Below are 16,873 nucleotides of genomic sequence, written 5' to 3' on the forward strand. Positions count from 1 at the left end.
AGTGATTTTGGAGCCCCCAAAAATAAAGTCTGACCTTGTTTCCACTGTTTCCCCATCTATTTGCCATGAAGTGATGGGACCAGATGCCATGATCTTAGTTTTCTGAATGTTGAGCTTTAAGCCAACTTTTTCACTCTCCTCTTTCACTTTCATCAAGAGGCTCTTTAGCTCTTCTTCACTTTCTGCCATAAGGATGGTGTTATCTGCATATCTGAGGTTATTGATGTTTCTCCCAGCAATCTTGATTCCAGCTTGTGTTTCAAGCTAAATTTTGCTATAACAACAAACAACTCTGAAATCTTAGTGGTTTGTGGTGGTTTAGTCACTAAGTTGTGTCTGACTCTTGTGACATCACAGACTATGGTCTGCCAGGCTCTTCTGTCCATGGGATTTCCCAGGCAAGAATACTGGAGTAGGTTTCCATTTCCTGCTCCATGGGATCTTCCAGACCCAGGATCAAACCCGTATCCCGAGTCTCTTGCATCTCCTGCGTTGCAGGTGAATTCTTTACCACTGAGCCATCAAGGAAGTTTAGTGGCTTAATAAAACAAAAATTTCTCATTTAAGCTACATTTCACCAAGAGGTAAAGGCCAAGATGGGTGGGACTCGTTAGTTTCTCTTGGATCCAAGTTAGTAGAAGGGCCAATGTCTTGAACATTGTCATTCACGGTGCCGGAGAAAAATCAAAGTTCTAAAGAGTACCTCTCTAATTATCTGTGGTGGAAGACCAATTTTTATTTATCTATTTTATTTCTAATCTGTCATGGACTAATTTTATAAAATATAATAAAGATAAGTTATTGATCACAAGTTTGAATACTGAAGCAATATCAAATTACGATTAAAGTTTCTAAATGTTTATTTCCACTTTCTTGTCATAGACTGGGAGAAAGGACCAGTTTGCAGTCCACACTTGCAGTAGTACTGATCTGGAGGTTCTCACTAGTAATTAAATACTTTGCCCTGGAAATAATATGTAATTTCCTCTCAAAGCTCAGTGGCCAAAACTAGTCGTAAATTCCCTCCCTCAGCAGTGAGAGAGACATGGACTTCAGTGCTGTTGAGTGTCCTTCACGGGGGGAGGGGCAAGAAGACATGGACTTCAGTGCTGTTGAGTGTCCTTCACGGGGGGAGGGGCAAGAAGACATGGACTTCAGTGCTGTTGAGTGTCCTTCATGGGGGGAGGGGCAAGAAGAAAAACTGGAAAGCTCTGACTACACACTGAGAACAGGACCCTATATTTTTATAAAAGACAGAATTTTGGGTGTAAGCTTGGGAGACTTTGATTCAGCAGGTGTAGGAGGAATAATTGGAATCAGTACTTAAAAACATTCCCAATTGATTCAGTCCTTCATGGAAACTATTATCCTAGATGCAAAGCATAAAATGATTTTATAGGTCATTAAGGGAACTTGATACCATCTTGTATTAATAACAGGTCCTGTGAGAAGCAGGTGTGAAGACAGAATAAAACATGAAAGGATTTTATTAGGTGAAATGCGTGGGTGAAAGGAAATAGGGAAGGATTTGAAAAACTAAACTGGGAGGTCACTCTGACCATAATGCGATTCTGATCCCAAGTGAGGGAGAGAAGTTTGAATTGAAGCATTGTAGACGCCCATGCAACAAGGCTATTTAGGAGACTCAGCCAAAGGTGGTTGACAGTAGAGTACTGTGTCTCCTAGCAATGGGTCTTCCTTGCGCAAGCCTCCATCCCACCTCCTCTCAGTCATTGTCCTTTTAGCAGCCTTGGCACAAACCAGGCAGTGAACTTTGAAACACAGCTGTATGGATATGAGAGTTGGGACTGTAAGGAAAGCTGAGCACTGAAGAATTGATGCTTTTGAACTGTGGTGTTGGAGAAGACTCGTGAGAGTCCCTTGGACTGCAAGGAGATCCAACCAGTCCATCCTAAAGGAGATCAGTCCTGGGTGTTCATTGGAAGGACTAATGTTGAAGCTGAAACTCCAATACTTTGGCCACCTGATGCGAAGAGCTGACTCATTGGAAACGACCCTCATGCTGGGAAATATTGAGGGCAGGAGGAGAAGGGCACGACAGAGGATGAGATGGTTGGATGGCATCATTGACTCAATGGACATGGGTTTGGGTGGACTCTGGAAGTTGGTGATGGACAGGGAGGCCTGGCGTGCTGCAGTTCATGGGGTCACAAAGAGTTGAACACGACTGAGCCACTGAACTGAACTGAGACCTTAGATCAAGTTCACTTCCCAGGCATGAGGTCTGTGAAGCATGTGCTAATGACTGCTACACACTTGCTCTAGTCTCTGCCTTCAGGAATTTTAAATATTTATTGCCATTTTCTGAATTAGGTACTGAGGTCAAAGTAGCTTAGTGGATTATAGCACTGAGACAAGGTCAGAGCTATTAAATTTGGAACCAGAGACCAGCACCACTTATATGCTGCAGTTCCCTAGTGAAATGCTTATAGCTTTCCTAGTTGAAAATACTTTTAGTGAATGTTAAATTATTTAAAAATTTTAATCTGCCAAGCCCTTCAGTTTTCCTTTGGAAGCAGCTCTTCCTTTATTCATTTGTGAAATTTTTGCCTGATGGGGTCCCGTCTGCCTGACTATAAGCAAGTTTGTCTAGAAATGAACACCTACTCAGTTTGGGTTTCTTGGAGAATTTCCGCGTTTGGACATCCTCTGAGTGCTGGGGTATAAGGCAGGGGAGTTGCTGTCCGTTATGTTTCCTACTGTGGTTTAAGTTAGTTTCTGAGAATGGACTAATGCACAGAGAAGCAGAGAGGAGAGAGTTGGTGGTAACCCCTGTTTTCCGTGAGGTTCAGCGGCACTCTCCTCCCCTGTTTTGGCTCTTGTTTGACTTTTGTCCTCTTCCAATAATTTTCCTATTGTGCCCGAAATGCAAGTGAGTTCCTGTCATTTTCAGTGAAGAGACCTTGACTAATGTAATTCCTCAGAAATGCAGACTTTGAGATGTATGATTGTAGTGGTAGTGGCATTACTAACAATTAGGTCATTCCTCTTTTTCTATTTCGTACTCTTTTTTTTTTTTTTAAATGCTCTTGATCAGCTGTCAAGGGCAAGTGATTGACACTTAGATAGGCAGCAGAGAGTTTCACCTAGCGCTGGGAAGGCAAGGAGATGCGGTGACCAGTGAACCATGGGAGACTCATTACTCCTGTAATGAAGGGACTGGTCCCTTTGCTGAAACTCCCACCTAGCTTCACAGTTAACCCTTGTGTAATTGCATGCTGATAGCATTGAGTATTCAGTGATAAATCAACATTTTATTTCTGAAGGGAAAATGAAAGAGGGATAGTAACAGGGCAAGCATACGGAGTGAATTTAAATTTATTAAAAAAAAATACCAATAGATTGTTGTTGTGACTAAACATAGAACTGATATTTTGAATTGCTGTGTTATTGGTACATGCTCCATGGATTCTATACTCTGAATAGCTAAAACCTAAAGATATATCTTCTTAGCATCCCAAACTTAAATAGTCACGTTTCAGAAGAGCTGGATTGGTGCCCACCTTGACCTCAGATATTAATATGATTCTGCATCTGCTAGTTAGGTTCTTTGGATCTCAGTTTTTCTTATCTTTAAAGGATCACAGGGCATGGCAACCCACTCCAGTGTTCTTGCCTAGAGAATCCCATGGACAGAGGAGCCTGGTGGGCTACAATCCATAGAGTTGCACAAAGTTGGACATGACTGAAGCGACTTAGCACACAAGGTCTCCTGTGATTCTTTTATTTGAAGAAAGATTCTGTGTAAGGACATAATTTTTTCTCTCATCTCTTGGCCTTATTTCATATATAGGAAGCCTGGAAGCCTGGATAAGCAAATTGACATATGTGAATGGGACTTTTTACCTTCATTGGAAGAATGAATGCAACCCTTCTTGGGATAGTAATACAACTGAAGTTCTCTAACAGTGAGCTCATAGGTGATATGAATAGCTGTATGCCTTTATCTTATCTCTTTGATTCCTTGTGTAACTACTTAATCTGCTGCATATTTCTGGAACAGGACTTGATTTAACATCAGGCAAAAGAGAAATTCAAAATGATAACTCTAAAGTGGCCATAACATTTCTACTAGAAATAATGTAATAAATGATAGTGTTATTCTGTGTATGTAAACTTTTTAGCATCTTACTTAGTATACAACTTCAAATTTTAAGAAGTTTTCAAAATAGCTTTCCATTTATTCTTAAAGAGCTCTAATTCTTCAAGACTTGGAATTAGATTTCTACTCTCAAAAGCTGTGTGTATTGAATGGTCTGAATTGGTTTGCCAAGGAAGAAATCAAAATGAGTCCTTTGAGAGAAAATTGACCTCCTTTTTAAAAATAATGCCTGAATAGACCTATTGCAGTATGAAATAGAGCCATATTCCCACCCCAGGACATTTTCTATTTGGAATACACTTAGTAAAAAATGATTAAAATGATCTATACAATAAAGGGAAAAGAATTTTGTACTTTTAATTGGTTTAAGAAAGGATTTAAAAAAACTTGGAGAGAAAATGGGAGAAAGTTTGTTGAGGGAACAACCTCAGCAACAAGGAATCTTGGGGCTTGTGGCCTTGTGTGAAATGTTTTCTGGGAAAGACATGTTTGGTGAATTGGGAGGTGGAGTGTGATGTGTGATGTTTATTCTAAATGATATTTTATTGAGTTCTAGGCTGTAATCTCCCTCCATTATCAAAATGTTTTGTAAAAGTCTGCTCAAATATCCTTGTCTAGGTGTCGTTTTAAAGAGGAGCTATATCCCAGCTAAGCGAGGAGGAACGGTGACTCCAGGGGTAGGGAGTGAGATGTATGTGGGACAGTCAAGAACTCAGTGCAGCGGGAATCTGGAAGGATACAGGACCGTGAGGCGGAGGGCTCTCTAAGAAGGCTCAGTAAGCGGGGTGAGGGTGGGAATGAGATTGAGCCACTCTGTGTAGGTTAGCAGGAAGAGCTGGCCCAACATGAAGAAAATAAGGCACAGAGAAGTCATCTGACTTCTTTCTAGTTAGAAGATGTTATGAAGAAAGAACTGGAAAGCAATTTCCTGAAGTCCAGCTTCAGCATCGCCTTGCTAGATGATCCACTTTTTTATTAACGTGAAGATTTTTAAAATTTGTCTTTAATTGAAGTGTAGTTGATATTAGTTACAGGTGCACAATATAGTGATTCAATGTTTTTATAGATTGTTCTCCATTTATAGTTATAAAATATTGGCTATATTCCCTGTACTTCCTGATATATACTTGTAGCATATTTCTTTTATACATAGTAGTTTGTACCTCTTAATCTGCTACCCCTCTCTTGCTCCTGCTCCCTTTCCTACCCCATTGGTAAATATTAGTTTATTCTCTGTGTCCATGAATCTGTTTCTTTTTTGTTATATTCAATAGTTTGTATTATTTTTTTAGATTCCACCTATAAGAGATAACATAACAGCATTTGCCGTTCTCTGGATTATTTCACTAAGCCTGATACTTCCTAGGTCCATCCTCATTTTAGAGATGGCAAAATTTCATGCTTTTTGTGGCTGAGTAGTATCCCACTGTGTATATATACCGCTTCTTTTATATCCATTCATCTACTGATGGACAGTTAGGTTGCTTCCATATATTGGCAACTATAGAGAATGATGCTATGAACATGGGCGCGTGTATCTTTTCAAATTAGTATTTCTGTTCTTTTTGGTGGTGTAAACAGGACTGAAATTGGTGAATCGTATGGTAGTTCTGTGTATAGTTTTTTGAGAAACCACCATGCTGTTTTCCACAGTGGCTGCAGCAGTTTACATTCCCACTAAGAGTGTAAGGGGGTTCCCTTTTTTCCACATCCTTGCCAATATTTGTTATTTGAGGTCTTTTTGAGGATAGTCATTCTGACAGGAGGTTTTGATTTGCATTTTTTTGATGGTTAGAGATGTTGAGCATCTTTTCATTTGCTTGTTGGCCATCGGTATGTCTTCTTTGGAAAAATATATATTCAGGTTTTCTGATTCCCCCGATTAATCCCTGTTGGCCTTCCAAGCCAAATGTTCTGAAGGCTTGTCTTCCTGGTGCAGAATCTCCCAGCTGGGGGAGTCTGGTGTGGGCCTCAGACCTCCCACTCCTTGAGGAGAACCTCTGCAATTATAATTATTCTCCATTTGTGGGTTACCCACCTGGGGGGTGTGGGCTTTGACTATACCATGACTCTGCCCCTCCTACCCTTCTTGTGGCTCCTTTTTCATATCTTTAGTGGTAGAGGATCTATTCTGGTAGGTTCTGGTCTTTTTCATCAATAGTCATTCTGTAAATATTTGTAAGTTTGCTGTACCTGTGAGAGGAGGTGAGCTCAGCATCTGTCTACTCCACTCTCTTGGGAACTCACTACAAGACCTTCTCAAGGCAGTTGATTAAGTTGCATTTCTGGGTAGATGGAAATCATCACGTTACCTGTGATATGTTTTCTTTCTAACATCGAGACTTCTCCTAATGTTTCATCCTAGGTAGAGTCTGCTTCTCTGTACAGTTGGCCGTAGGTTCTGCATTCATAGATTCAACCAACCTTGGATTGAAAATACTCAAGAAAAAATAAATTCCAGAAAGTTCTAAAAAGTAAATTTGTTATGTGCCAGAAATTATGGAGCCTGTGGGCTGCCGTCTATGGTGTCACACAGAGTCGGATATGACTGAAGCGACTTAGCAGTAGTAGCAGCAGCAGCAGCAGCAGAAATTATTTACGTGGCATTTAAGTTGTATATATAATTGTTGTCATTGTTGTTTAGTTGCTAAGTTGTGTTCAACTCTTTTGAGACTCCCATGGATTATAGCCCACCAGGCGCCTCCGTCCATGGGGTTTTCCAGGCAAGAATACTGGAATGGGTTGCCATTTCCTTCTCCAAGGGACATTCTCAACCAGGGATTGAACCTGTGTCTCCTGCTTTGGCAGGCAGATGCTTTACCATTGACCCACCAGGGAAGACTGTATAATATTTACATTGTATTAGGTATTATAAATAATATAAAGATTATTGAAAGCATACAGGAGGACATGCATAGGTTATATTCAAATACTACACTATTTTACTATATATAAGGGATTTGAGCATCTGAGAGTTTTGCTATCAGCTGGGAGTCCTGGGACCAATCCCCTGAGGATTCCAAGAAATGACTGGGTATGGAGTTGACAGCACTGGATCATGGAGTATACGTTACTATGTTTGATGCCAACAGGGAAATCCAGGTTTGGTGGTCCTGAAATATCTGCAGTTTATGCAGGTGCCTCTTTAATAAAAATAATCAAAATTCATGAATCTACAATTAGAGACTGAAGTGAATATTTATCTGCACAAAGAAATCACAACCGTGTATATGTTTAAAAAAAGGTGATGAATATCACAAACATGAAAAATACAGAAAAATAATGATTTTTACATTATTTAGCAGCCTGCCACTTGCCTTTCATAACTTTTATCCTGCATGCTATCTTGATGTCTTCTTATATAATAATGTTTTGTAATATCATTTTCTATTGAGAGAATAGAAAGATCATTCAGGCTCTTCTCTAGAGAGGTTGATTGACACTTTTTTATATTTTTGATAATAATAAGAATACTTCTGTGTAGAATGGCTACAAATTTGTACCCTTTTAACCACAGAAATTCTGTTCAATTTTTACTTTATGTGATTCTAACCAAAAAAAGACATGTATGGTGTTCATAATTGTGTCTTGGGTCTTATTGAATCTTTTCCTGATGGGAGAGAAGTTCTGTTTTATTTATGCATCTTTGAGAACTGAATCTACTTATAATTTTACATGACTGATGTGTAAAATTATTCACGTTTTTGCACATGCTAGTTTCCAGAGAAGACTCTTGAGAGTCCCTTGGACTGCAAGGAGATCCAACCAGTTCATCCTAAAGGAAAACAGTCCTGAATGTTCATTGGAAGGACTGATGTTGAAGCTGAAACTCCAATACTTTGGCCACCTGACATGAAGAGCTGACTTATTTGAGAAGACCCTCATGCTGGGAAAGATTAAAGGCAGGAGGAGAAGGGGATGGCAGAGAATGAGATGATTGGATGGCATCACCAACTCAATGGACATGAATTTGAGTAAACTCCAGGAGTTGGTGATGGACAGGGAGGCCTGGCGTGCTGCAGTCCATGGGGTCACAAAGAGTCGGATGTGACTGAACTGAACTGAACTGAGCTTCCAGTTCTCGACCTTCGAAACTTTTGTTTTTCCTCTAATCCGCTCATGCCACCAATCTTGGCACCATGTTCGCATCATGGTAACAGTTTGGCCTGGCACCTTTGTGTCCAGTGCAGCGTGTGTTGACACAGTGGGCATTGGGAATATTTCTGGAGGCCATTCTCATTAGGAGAGGACTTGCAGTAACTTAACTGTCTGCAGAAGTGACTCAGAACCATATATTACATAAACCAAAACTAAAATACCCCCAGCTGAAGTGCTGCTTAGGCCCTAGCTACCCAAATGTCACCCAGCACAGTTCAGTTCAGTTCAGTCGCTCAGTCGTGTCCGACTCTCTGCGACCCCATGAATTGCAGCACGCCAAGCCTCCCTGTCCATCACCAACTCCCGGAGTCTACCCAAACCCATGTTCATCGAGTCGGTGATGCCATCCAACCATCTCATCCTCTGTCGTCCCCTTCTCCTCCCGCCCCCAATCCTACCCAGCATTAGGGTCTTTTCCAATGAGTCAACTCTTCGCATGAGGTGGCCAAAGTATTGGAGTTTCAGCCTCAACATCAGACCTTCCAATGAACACCCAGGATTGATCTCTTTTAGGATGGATTGATTGGATCTCCTTGCAGTCCAAGGGACTCTCAAGAGTCTTCTCCAACACCACAGTTCAAAAGCATCAATTCTGCGGCGCTCAGCTTTCTTCACTGTCCAACTCTCACATCCATACATGACCACTGGAAAAACCATAGCCTTGACTAGACGGACTTTTGTTGGCAAAGTAATGTCTCTGCTTTTAAAAATGCTATATAGGTTGGCCATAACCTTCCTTCCAAGGAGTAAGCGTCTTTTAATTTCATGGCTGCAGTCATCATCAGCAGTGATTCTGGAGCCCAAAAAAATAAAGTCTGACACTGTTTCCACTGTTTCCCCATCTATTTCCCATGGAGTGATGGGACCAGATGCCATGATCTTAGTTTTCTGAACGTTGAGCTTTAAGCCAACTTTTTCACTCTCCTCTTTCACCTTCATCAAGAGCCTCTTTAGTTCTTCTTCACTTTCTGCCATGAGGGTGGTGTCATCTGCATATCTGAAGTTATTGATATTTCTCCCGGCAATCTTGATTCCAGCTTGTGTTTCTTCCAGCCCAGCGTTTCTCATGATGTACTCTGCATATAAGTTAAATAAGCAGGGTGACAATATACAGCCTTGACGTACTCCTTTTCCTATTTGGAACCAGTCTGTTGTTCCATGTCCAGTTGTAACTGTTGCTTCCTGACCTGCATGCAGGTTTCTCAAGAGACAGGTTAGATGGTCCGGTATTCTCATCTCTTTCAGAATTTCCCACAGTTTATTGTGATCCACACAGTCAAAGGCTTTGGCATAGTCAAGAAAGCAGAAATAGATTTTTTTTGGAACTTTCTTCCAGCACAACTGGAAGTCAATTGCTGGGGACAGTAGCTAGAAAAAGATAACAGTCTTAACCAATTGTAATTAAAGTTCCTATTTTGGCAGATTTTTATGGACACACACAAATGATGTGGATATATGGTTAGGGGGGTTTCTCCCCAAGCCTTGGAAGGAGTTTGTGTAAGTGAGGGACCCTGAAGCTTTAGCTCCATTAGCTCATGGTAATGAATGAGCTCAGCTAAATGAATGATTGCTTACCAGGCAAGTTCTACTTTGGGCCAAATTCTTTGGGCAGAAGTGTATATTCTCAAAACATGCTATTGCTTATTTGGGCTTTTTTCTTTCTGAGAAAATTCTGTCTTTGGCAGGTAGTGCTGCATAATGATGACTTGCTTACTTTTCTTCCTGGTGAGGCTGTTATGATTAGGTGTGATAAACCTAATCATAACTTTAACAAGAAACTCCTTTCACCTTATTATTTGCCCAAGCTGTGTGTGGGGTTTTATTGGCCATAAACTGTGTTTACTAATTCCTCAGGCTCATGAACAAGAGGCCCTGGCCTCTTTGGAAAGTTTCCTGGCTAAGTGCTTTCTGGGCAAGTCAATTACCATGTTTAAATACTCTGAAAAATCAAAAGAGGCTGTTAACCTGAGGCACAAGATTGAAAGGAGCTTCCCTGGCAATGTGAAGACTAACTGCTCTCATCAATGTCAGCCTTATTAATTGTGCCTTAAGAATGTTCCCTCCTGTTTCCATCCTCCCACAATCACTTGGTATAGTTGATCTCTTTATTGCCTTTGAGGGGTATATGTGGAGAGACTTCAAAATAGGTTTCATTAGTAGCCAAGGTCTTAATAGGAAGAGATGGTGTAACTGAGGACAGCTTAGTAAAGGGACTTATTGGATAGGCACAGGTCAAGCCAAAGGAAAGTCATACAGAATGGTGATATATCTCTACCTAGTGTTGCAATAACAAGCTGTCACAGCTGTAAACTGAATGGTCAGGTAGAAAGAGCCATACTGATACCTGGAGGAAAGTAGAAGCTGTAAAGGCGGGTCAGCTGGTAGAAGTGGTGACTTCTAGTGGGGGAATATTGCCAGTCTGCTGCCTGGCAGCACTGGGGCAGGCGAATAAACATTCTGACTCTCTTATTTTGCCCTTTAACTTCTGCAGGTGATTCTTAATTTCAGTGAACTTGATAGCAAACCGAAGGGTGAGAAAGTCCATTGATTGATAGGTCAATAGAGGTCAGCTTTCTGGGGCACAGGTGAAGGTGCTGAGGGTAGACAGTGGATTTGGGGGGGCAAAGAGAAAAATACTCAGCATAGGGGACTATTTAAATTGGAATCTTCCTCTATGAGATAGGCCCAAGAGGAAAAAGATCTGCATATTCTTGCCATTAATATTAGGTTTGTATTTCTGCCTAATGTTCTGAATTTCTCTTTTTTTCAAGAAAGGACTGGCTGCCCAGCTCAAGGGAGTTCAGTCATCAGACAGCCTCAAGGCATCAGCTATAACAGGGTTTGTCTCAGCTGCCAAGAGCTGTCTTGCCTGAGGTCAAGTAATTCTTTCTGGGGTAGGTTTAAATTGAATAAAATTAAATAGCTCAAAATCCTTCTTTTCATATATCTATTACGAAGTGTGCTTGTTAAATATTTGTCTTAACCTTCACCTCTTTTCATTATGGAAAAAGTTGTTTCAGAAGTATGATATTAAACCTTTCTTTTGACTATTTTTACTGGAGCAACTCTTTCCCTGTTTGAATGGCTATAATAAAATGAATCTTTAATGAGATAGAATTATCTTTTTTCTCTATTTTAGTCAGTAATATTTTTCAAGTTCCATATACTATAGACATTACTTCTTTAGTTTCCTTGAATTGTAAGAAGTATGTCAACGGTTCAGTGTTTATCTTGTTGAGAAATTGTAGTGAACAAATTTGTGTATTTTCAAGGTTGAAATGGACTGAAATGATTCCCTAATCATTCTGTAATGCTTCGTGTGAATTATTCAGAGAAAAACCAATCTGATTGTGGTTCAATCTGGTCACTGAACACTTCTTATCATCACTTATAATCTGCGGTGGACATCATCATCTTGTGTCATGGGATCTATAAGCTAATGGTGATTGTTTTGTATCTACTCTGCCACTAGTTTTAAGCCATATTGATGCCTTTTTCAAATCCCTAAGAAAATTCGAGTTTTCTAATTTATTGTTTTAAAAAGAGCTTTCTGAACGCTTTAGTGCTACATGTCTCTCCAGGTCCTCTCATGTACTGATAATGAATCTGAGTTGCTTTCATAGTGTGCTTTACTTTCTTTAAATGCATTCTTTGACTTTCAATTTTTTTTTCTAGTTTGAATTTTTGCTTTATGCCCAAAGTTGGTAAATACAGAACTGATTTGAAAGCTAGTAAACTCACTGATAATATAAAACAATATTTTGGTGCAAAAGACACATTACTATGTTAGAGAACATTTTGCTTTATTACATGAAATAAGAGAAGTCAATGAAAATGATTTAGTAAAGAGAGGTTTTAAAGGATTCAGACATTGTTAAAAAGCAAGCACATTATAATACTATGTGTACAGTTTTTAAAATTATAAGCAATGCTCTATGTTTTTTGCTCTATGTTTTTTGGTATACATACAAATATATATATATATATATATAGTTGTAGTAATCGTATAAGTGCATACATGGGTATGAGAAGCATTGAATCTAAAAAAATAGAGTTACTTTTAGGCTAGAAAGAGCAATAGAATTATAGGTGGATACACAGAAATCTTTAGTTGTTTTGTATTTTCTGTCTCTGTTCACCAGTTCCCTCTTTAGCTGTATCTAATTTTCTCTTGCACTTGTTTATTGAGTTCTGTTTCCATTACTTTAGTTCCAAGATTTCCATTTTATGATAGTTTGCAGTTTTCTGCTGAAATTCTTCATCTAATTGTCTAATTTCTGCCATGAACTTGGAAAGATCTAAGGTTTTACCCCATTTGCAAGCTAACAAGGTAGCATGCCATAGTTGTATGGATCCTCAGAGAATACACAAGACTCTTGGGCCATAGAAGTAAGTCATTGTTAAATACAGTGTAGCAAGATGCATGTGTTTCACGGTTGCATTGTTCCCCTCTCTTCATGTCCCACAGAGGTGCTGAGGAGCAATTTGGCTGGATATTGACATGCAGTGAGTTTATGTCATAGCCAGGGATCTCCAACTTGGGAAATTCAAACCTTTTATAATGGACTGCAAACAAGTCTTCCCATTCTCCCTGGAGGGAGATATTATTTTTAATATACTGTTTTGTAAGCAAACCTTCCTGCTGCTTCAGAGAAAGAAACTTTTACTCTCTTCCAAGGCTGTTTGCTATGTAAATATCTTTTATGAGGTCAGAACCAAGCTTTTAGTACTTTCCTTGCAAGATGGTGGAAATTCAAGAGACCCATATAGAACTGTATTCTAATATTTTTTAAACTAAATCACTTATTTAAAAATATTTTGAGTATCTGCATCTTTCATGCCCATCTTTTTATTGTATTTTTTATGCCCTTGGGTTTTTGTCCATTACCAGTTTGCTTTGGTCATAGAAGGTGATCAAGAAGTAAAATTTTTGTTGTTTTATGTCACTGATTTTTAGGGCTGTTTAGTATTGCAGCATAGCCTAGCCTATTCTGGATGATTCAGAATATTATTTTCATTATTATTCCTGCTATTATTATTAGCACACTCTCAGTGAGTTCTTATGGAAACAAAACAGAAATGTAGAATACTTTTTGATTCAAATAGAAAATTTTCCACATGCTCCAATAAATAATACTTCTAGTCCTACTTTCTACCTTTTACTTACTCCTTCTCCAGGAAGTAAAGACATATTTTGATTGCTGACATCAGATAAAGGGTTTATAAACTTTCATCCTAGCCTCCTTCTCTTTTTGCAAAGCATCGTGATCTCAGGACAAGCGTGTTTTCCTTCTCTTACGGCCATGGTTCCTAAGAGTAACAGTCTGTTGTTGTCTAGTGCTCTGATATAACAGGTTGTTGTTTAGTCATTAAGTCATGTCCGACTCTTTTGTGACCCCATGGACTGTAGCCCGCTAGGTTCCTCTGTCCATGGGATTTCCCAGACAAGAATACCGGAGTGGGTTGCCATTTCCTCCTCCAGATACAACAGGTAGGCATGCTTAATTCTAGGAAGAAAACAGCGGGAAGCCTAAATGTGGCAACAGATAAAATTCTCTAATCCAATATGCTGACGCCCAAAGATATTTCCATACTTCATCTGTGTATATCTTCTGTTTTTTAATTGGTTACATGTGGTGGTATAAGGGGTGTGATTGTTCACCCCCAGTCCTAACATATAGGTTAATAAAAGCCCAGGTTTGTGAATCCATCATTTGCTTATAGTTCTTCTCCATTTGGGGACCATTTTGTATATTGCTTCATGGAGATTAATGCAAACAAAAAGAGGGACTAGAGAATAGAAAATTCACATTTAGAAGCAGTTACTAAGTACAGTCATTAACTGACTCATTTTTGTAACTGCCCTCATCTCCTGTAGCCTTACTCATATTGGGGTTTCACCAAAATGAACCCCACAAATCAAAGACCTCTCTGGAAGTTGCTGGTGAATGATCAACAACACAAATGTCAAATCCACAAATGATGAGAGTCAGCTATGTGTGTGTGCTAGTGTGAGTGTTAGACCAGTGCAGAAATAACATGTAATCCCCTTAACCTACTAATTAAAAGTTGGAGGAATTCAGGCCAGAACATGGGGTTTACTCTTTTTTACCAGAGGGCCTCTCTCTTTGGTTTTTCTTTTTTTGAGAACCACAGACATTTATTTTATTGCCACTCTATTCTGCTGCACAGTTTTTCCCTGGGCTACGAATGGAATTACTAACATTGCTTGTTCCAAACTCTGAAAATCGCTGTCAGGTGTGAATTAAATGTTTTATTTGCAGGTTTGAGCTCCTTCTCATCAGCCACAATGGGAATTTTTATGGAATGATGCTCGTTGGCACTAATATAATTCTCTTCCTCTTAGCCTTTCAGAGTGCTTTGTAAATGTTCTTTCTCTGCTATCTACATTTCAATGATTCCTATCACCCCTCCATCTAGGATCACTGACAGAAGCTTTGTATTAACTCCCTCAACTCTTCCAGAGCTGCTTTCCCATTCATTGCAAGTGGCAACATTTGAATAATTGTTTCTGGGTACCTACATAAAGGAATAAGGCAACTTTGATGACCTTTTAGCAAAGTATTGTGAATTCAGAATTTAGGAAGGGGCTAAGGCAAAATGTTTTCCCCTGGAGCTGACAGGGTGAAGAGAAAAAGTAGTTAATAGCAGGTTCAGAACATGCAAGCAACCAACTATTTTCTGCCCCAAGACCACCAAAATGTTTCTTGATCTTAAAAAGATCACAACTTGGGACTGTAAGTTATTTTACATTCCCACATTCACATCATAACTATTTTCTAGTCATTTATGTTTGAGTTGGAAGGAATGGTAAACTCCATAATCATTAATAATCTGGCCAAATAATTCCATGGATGAAGCACTGAGGTTCAGAGAGATCTACTGTCTCATTCAAGGTCAAGCACAAAGCTAATTTGGCTTCCCTTGTGGCTCAGCTGATAAAGAATCCACTGCAATGCATGAGACTTGGGTTTGATCCCTGTGTTGGGAAGATCCTGTGGAGAAGGGAAAGGCTACCCACTCCAGTATTCTGGCCTGTAGAATTCCATGGTCTGTGTAGTTTATGGGGTTGCAAAGAGTCGGACACGACTGAGCGACTTTCACTTTCACAAAGCTAATTAATGCAGCGCTGAGTCACTGGACTTTTCACTTCTCTTTATTCTCCCAATCTCATACCAATTCCTTCTCCTTTTTCTCCTCTTCCACCTCTTCCTCCTCCTCCTCCTCCCTCTAATGCTATAGCAAAATCTTTATCACATGGGCAAGAGTTATTTCTAAAAATTAGGAAAATATATATACTAAATAATATATATACTAAATATACTAGCCGTCCATGGGGTGCCAAGAGTTGGACATGACTGAGCGACTGAACTGAAATAACTAGAAGCAAAACAGACTCGACTCTCTTTCTTGTCATTGATGGTGGTTTTACTTGCACATTCTGTGTTATTTGAATTTTACCTTACGTCACGGGGCTTTGCTTCACTAATTATGGATTCTGTAAAACATAGGTTTGCATATGAATATAAAACCTAGAATGGGCCATATCTTGAAACAGGAACTTTAAGAAAAATTTTTCAGAGTATAATATAAAGTAATCATGTAGATAATTTTCTTTAATGAATGGTCATCTTCATATTTTATTCACCAGTACTTTTTTTTTTTTCCCACCTTTTTAGCTTCAAGCCTTCCTTTAGAGTTTGGTTATTTAAAAATATTTTTATTTTTAAAATCCCATGGAAGAAGTAGCAGTATGTGTTGACAGCTAAGACGCAAAAATCCAAGAAAATAAACCTGTTGGCCAGTATGTTGAAGGAGATCTGAGATGTACGCTTTGAACTGTCTTTCCGTAGTGGTTCCTTCTTACTCCTGTGTGACTTATATAGTCCTCAATTACCAGTTAGCACCTGTACAACAGAATCATACAGTGTTTGTGCTGGCAAGGACTCAGAGTTCCAAAAACTTTCATTGTGTTGCTGAGATGCATTCATATGAAATGACATATCCAAGGTCATCTTGAAATTCTTCTCTTCAAATTTTTTACTTTGGGTATAAAGACATTGTTCTTTACCTTCTGGAAAGATGGAATTTCAGTATAAGAAAGATCTTTATGGCAATTTGGCCCTGGAGAATTTCAATGGAGTAGACAATTCTGAATTATGATTCCCAACAGTTTTAACTTGACCACAGTCGGCATGCTCATTAAGGTAGATAGACTCTCTTTGGGAGTACTTATATCATCGTGTTTTCTTTTATTTTTTAACTTAAATTGAATTTTAGGATATGTGTGTGCTTGGTAGCTGCCTTCATTTGCAGAAAAATTTTTCTGCCAACCAAACACACTGCCTTAGGAGAAAAAGAGAAAGGGCAAAAGTAACTCCAGAGAGATGGGCCTGTTTAAACAAAGGACCGTCTCTGGATGTGGGGTGCATGGAGCCCAGTCTTGGCAGAGTGCCACGAAGCTGCTTTGCCAAACTTGTTCAATTCTCTCCTGCCTGCCACAGTCACCAGCAAGTTAAGAGGCTGCTTGGTTGTCCTCATCTCTCTTGGGCATCAGAATTTTAGAATTTT

The 16,873-nt window shown here is 39.3% G+C and overlaps 1 long non-coding RNA gene across 14 annotated transcripts in view; it reads left to right on the top strand.

Moving 5' to 3' along the window:
* Positions 1-16,873, top strand: part of LOC145513671 (uncharacterized) — a 793,767-nt gene that overhangs the window by 316,732 nt on the left and 460,162 nt on the right. For 4 of the 14 annotated variants that reach the window (XR_014059673.1, XR_014059661.1, XR_014059676.1 and 1 more), the window contains exon 2: positions 3,815-3,941. The exons of 9 other annotated variants lie outside the window; for them this stretch is intronic. This is a non-coding gene — a long non-coding RNA (uncharacterized LOC145513671). Of the gene's footprint in view, positions 1-3,814; positions 3,942-11,052; positions 11,176-16,873 lie in introns of those variants that run through there. One more of the 14 variants, XR_014059683.1, reaches the window with a different exon arrangement.

This window comes from Giraffa tippelskirchi, chromosome 7, assembly GCF_054371585.1.
Source record: "Giraffa tippelskirchi isolate mGirTip1 chromosome 7, T2T-mGirTip1v1.2.pri, whole genome shotgun sequence".
Taxonomy (NCBI): Eukaryota; Metazoa; Chordata; class Mammalia; order Artiodactyla; family Giraffidae; genus Giraffa; species Giraffa tippelskirchi.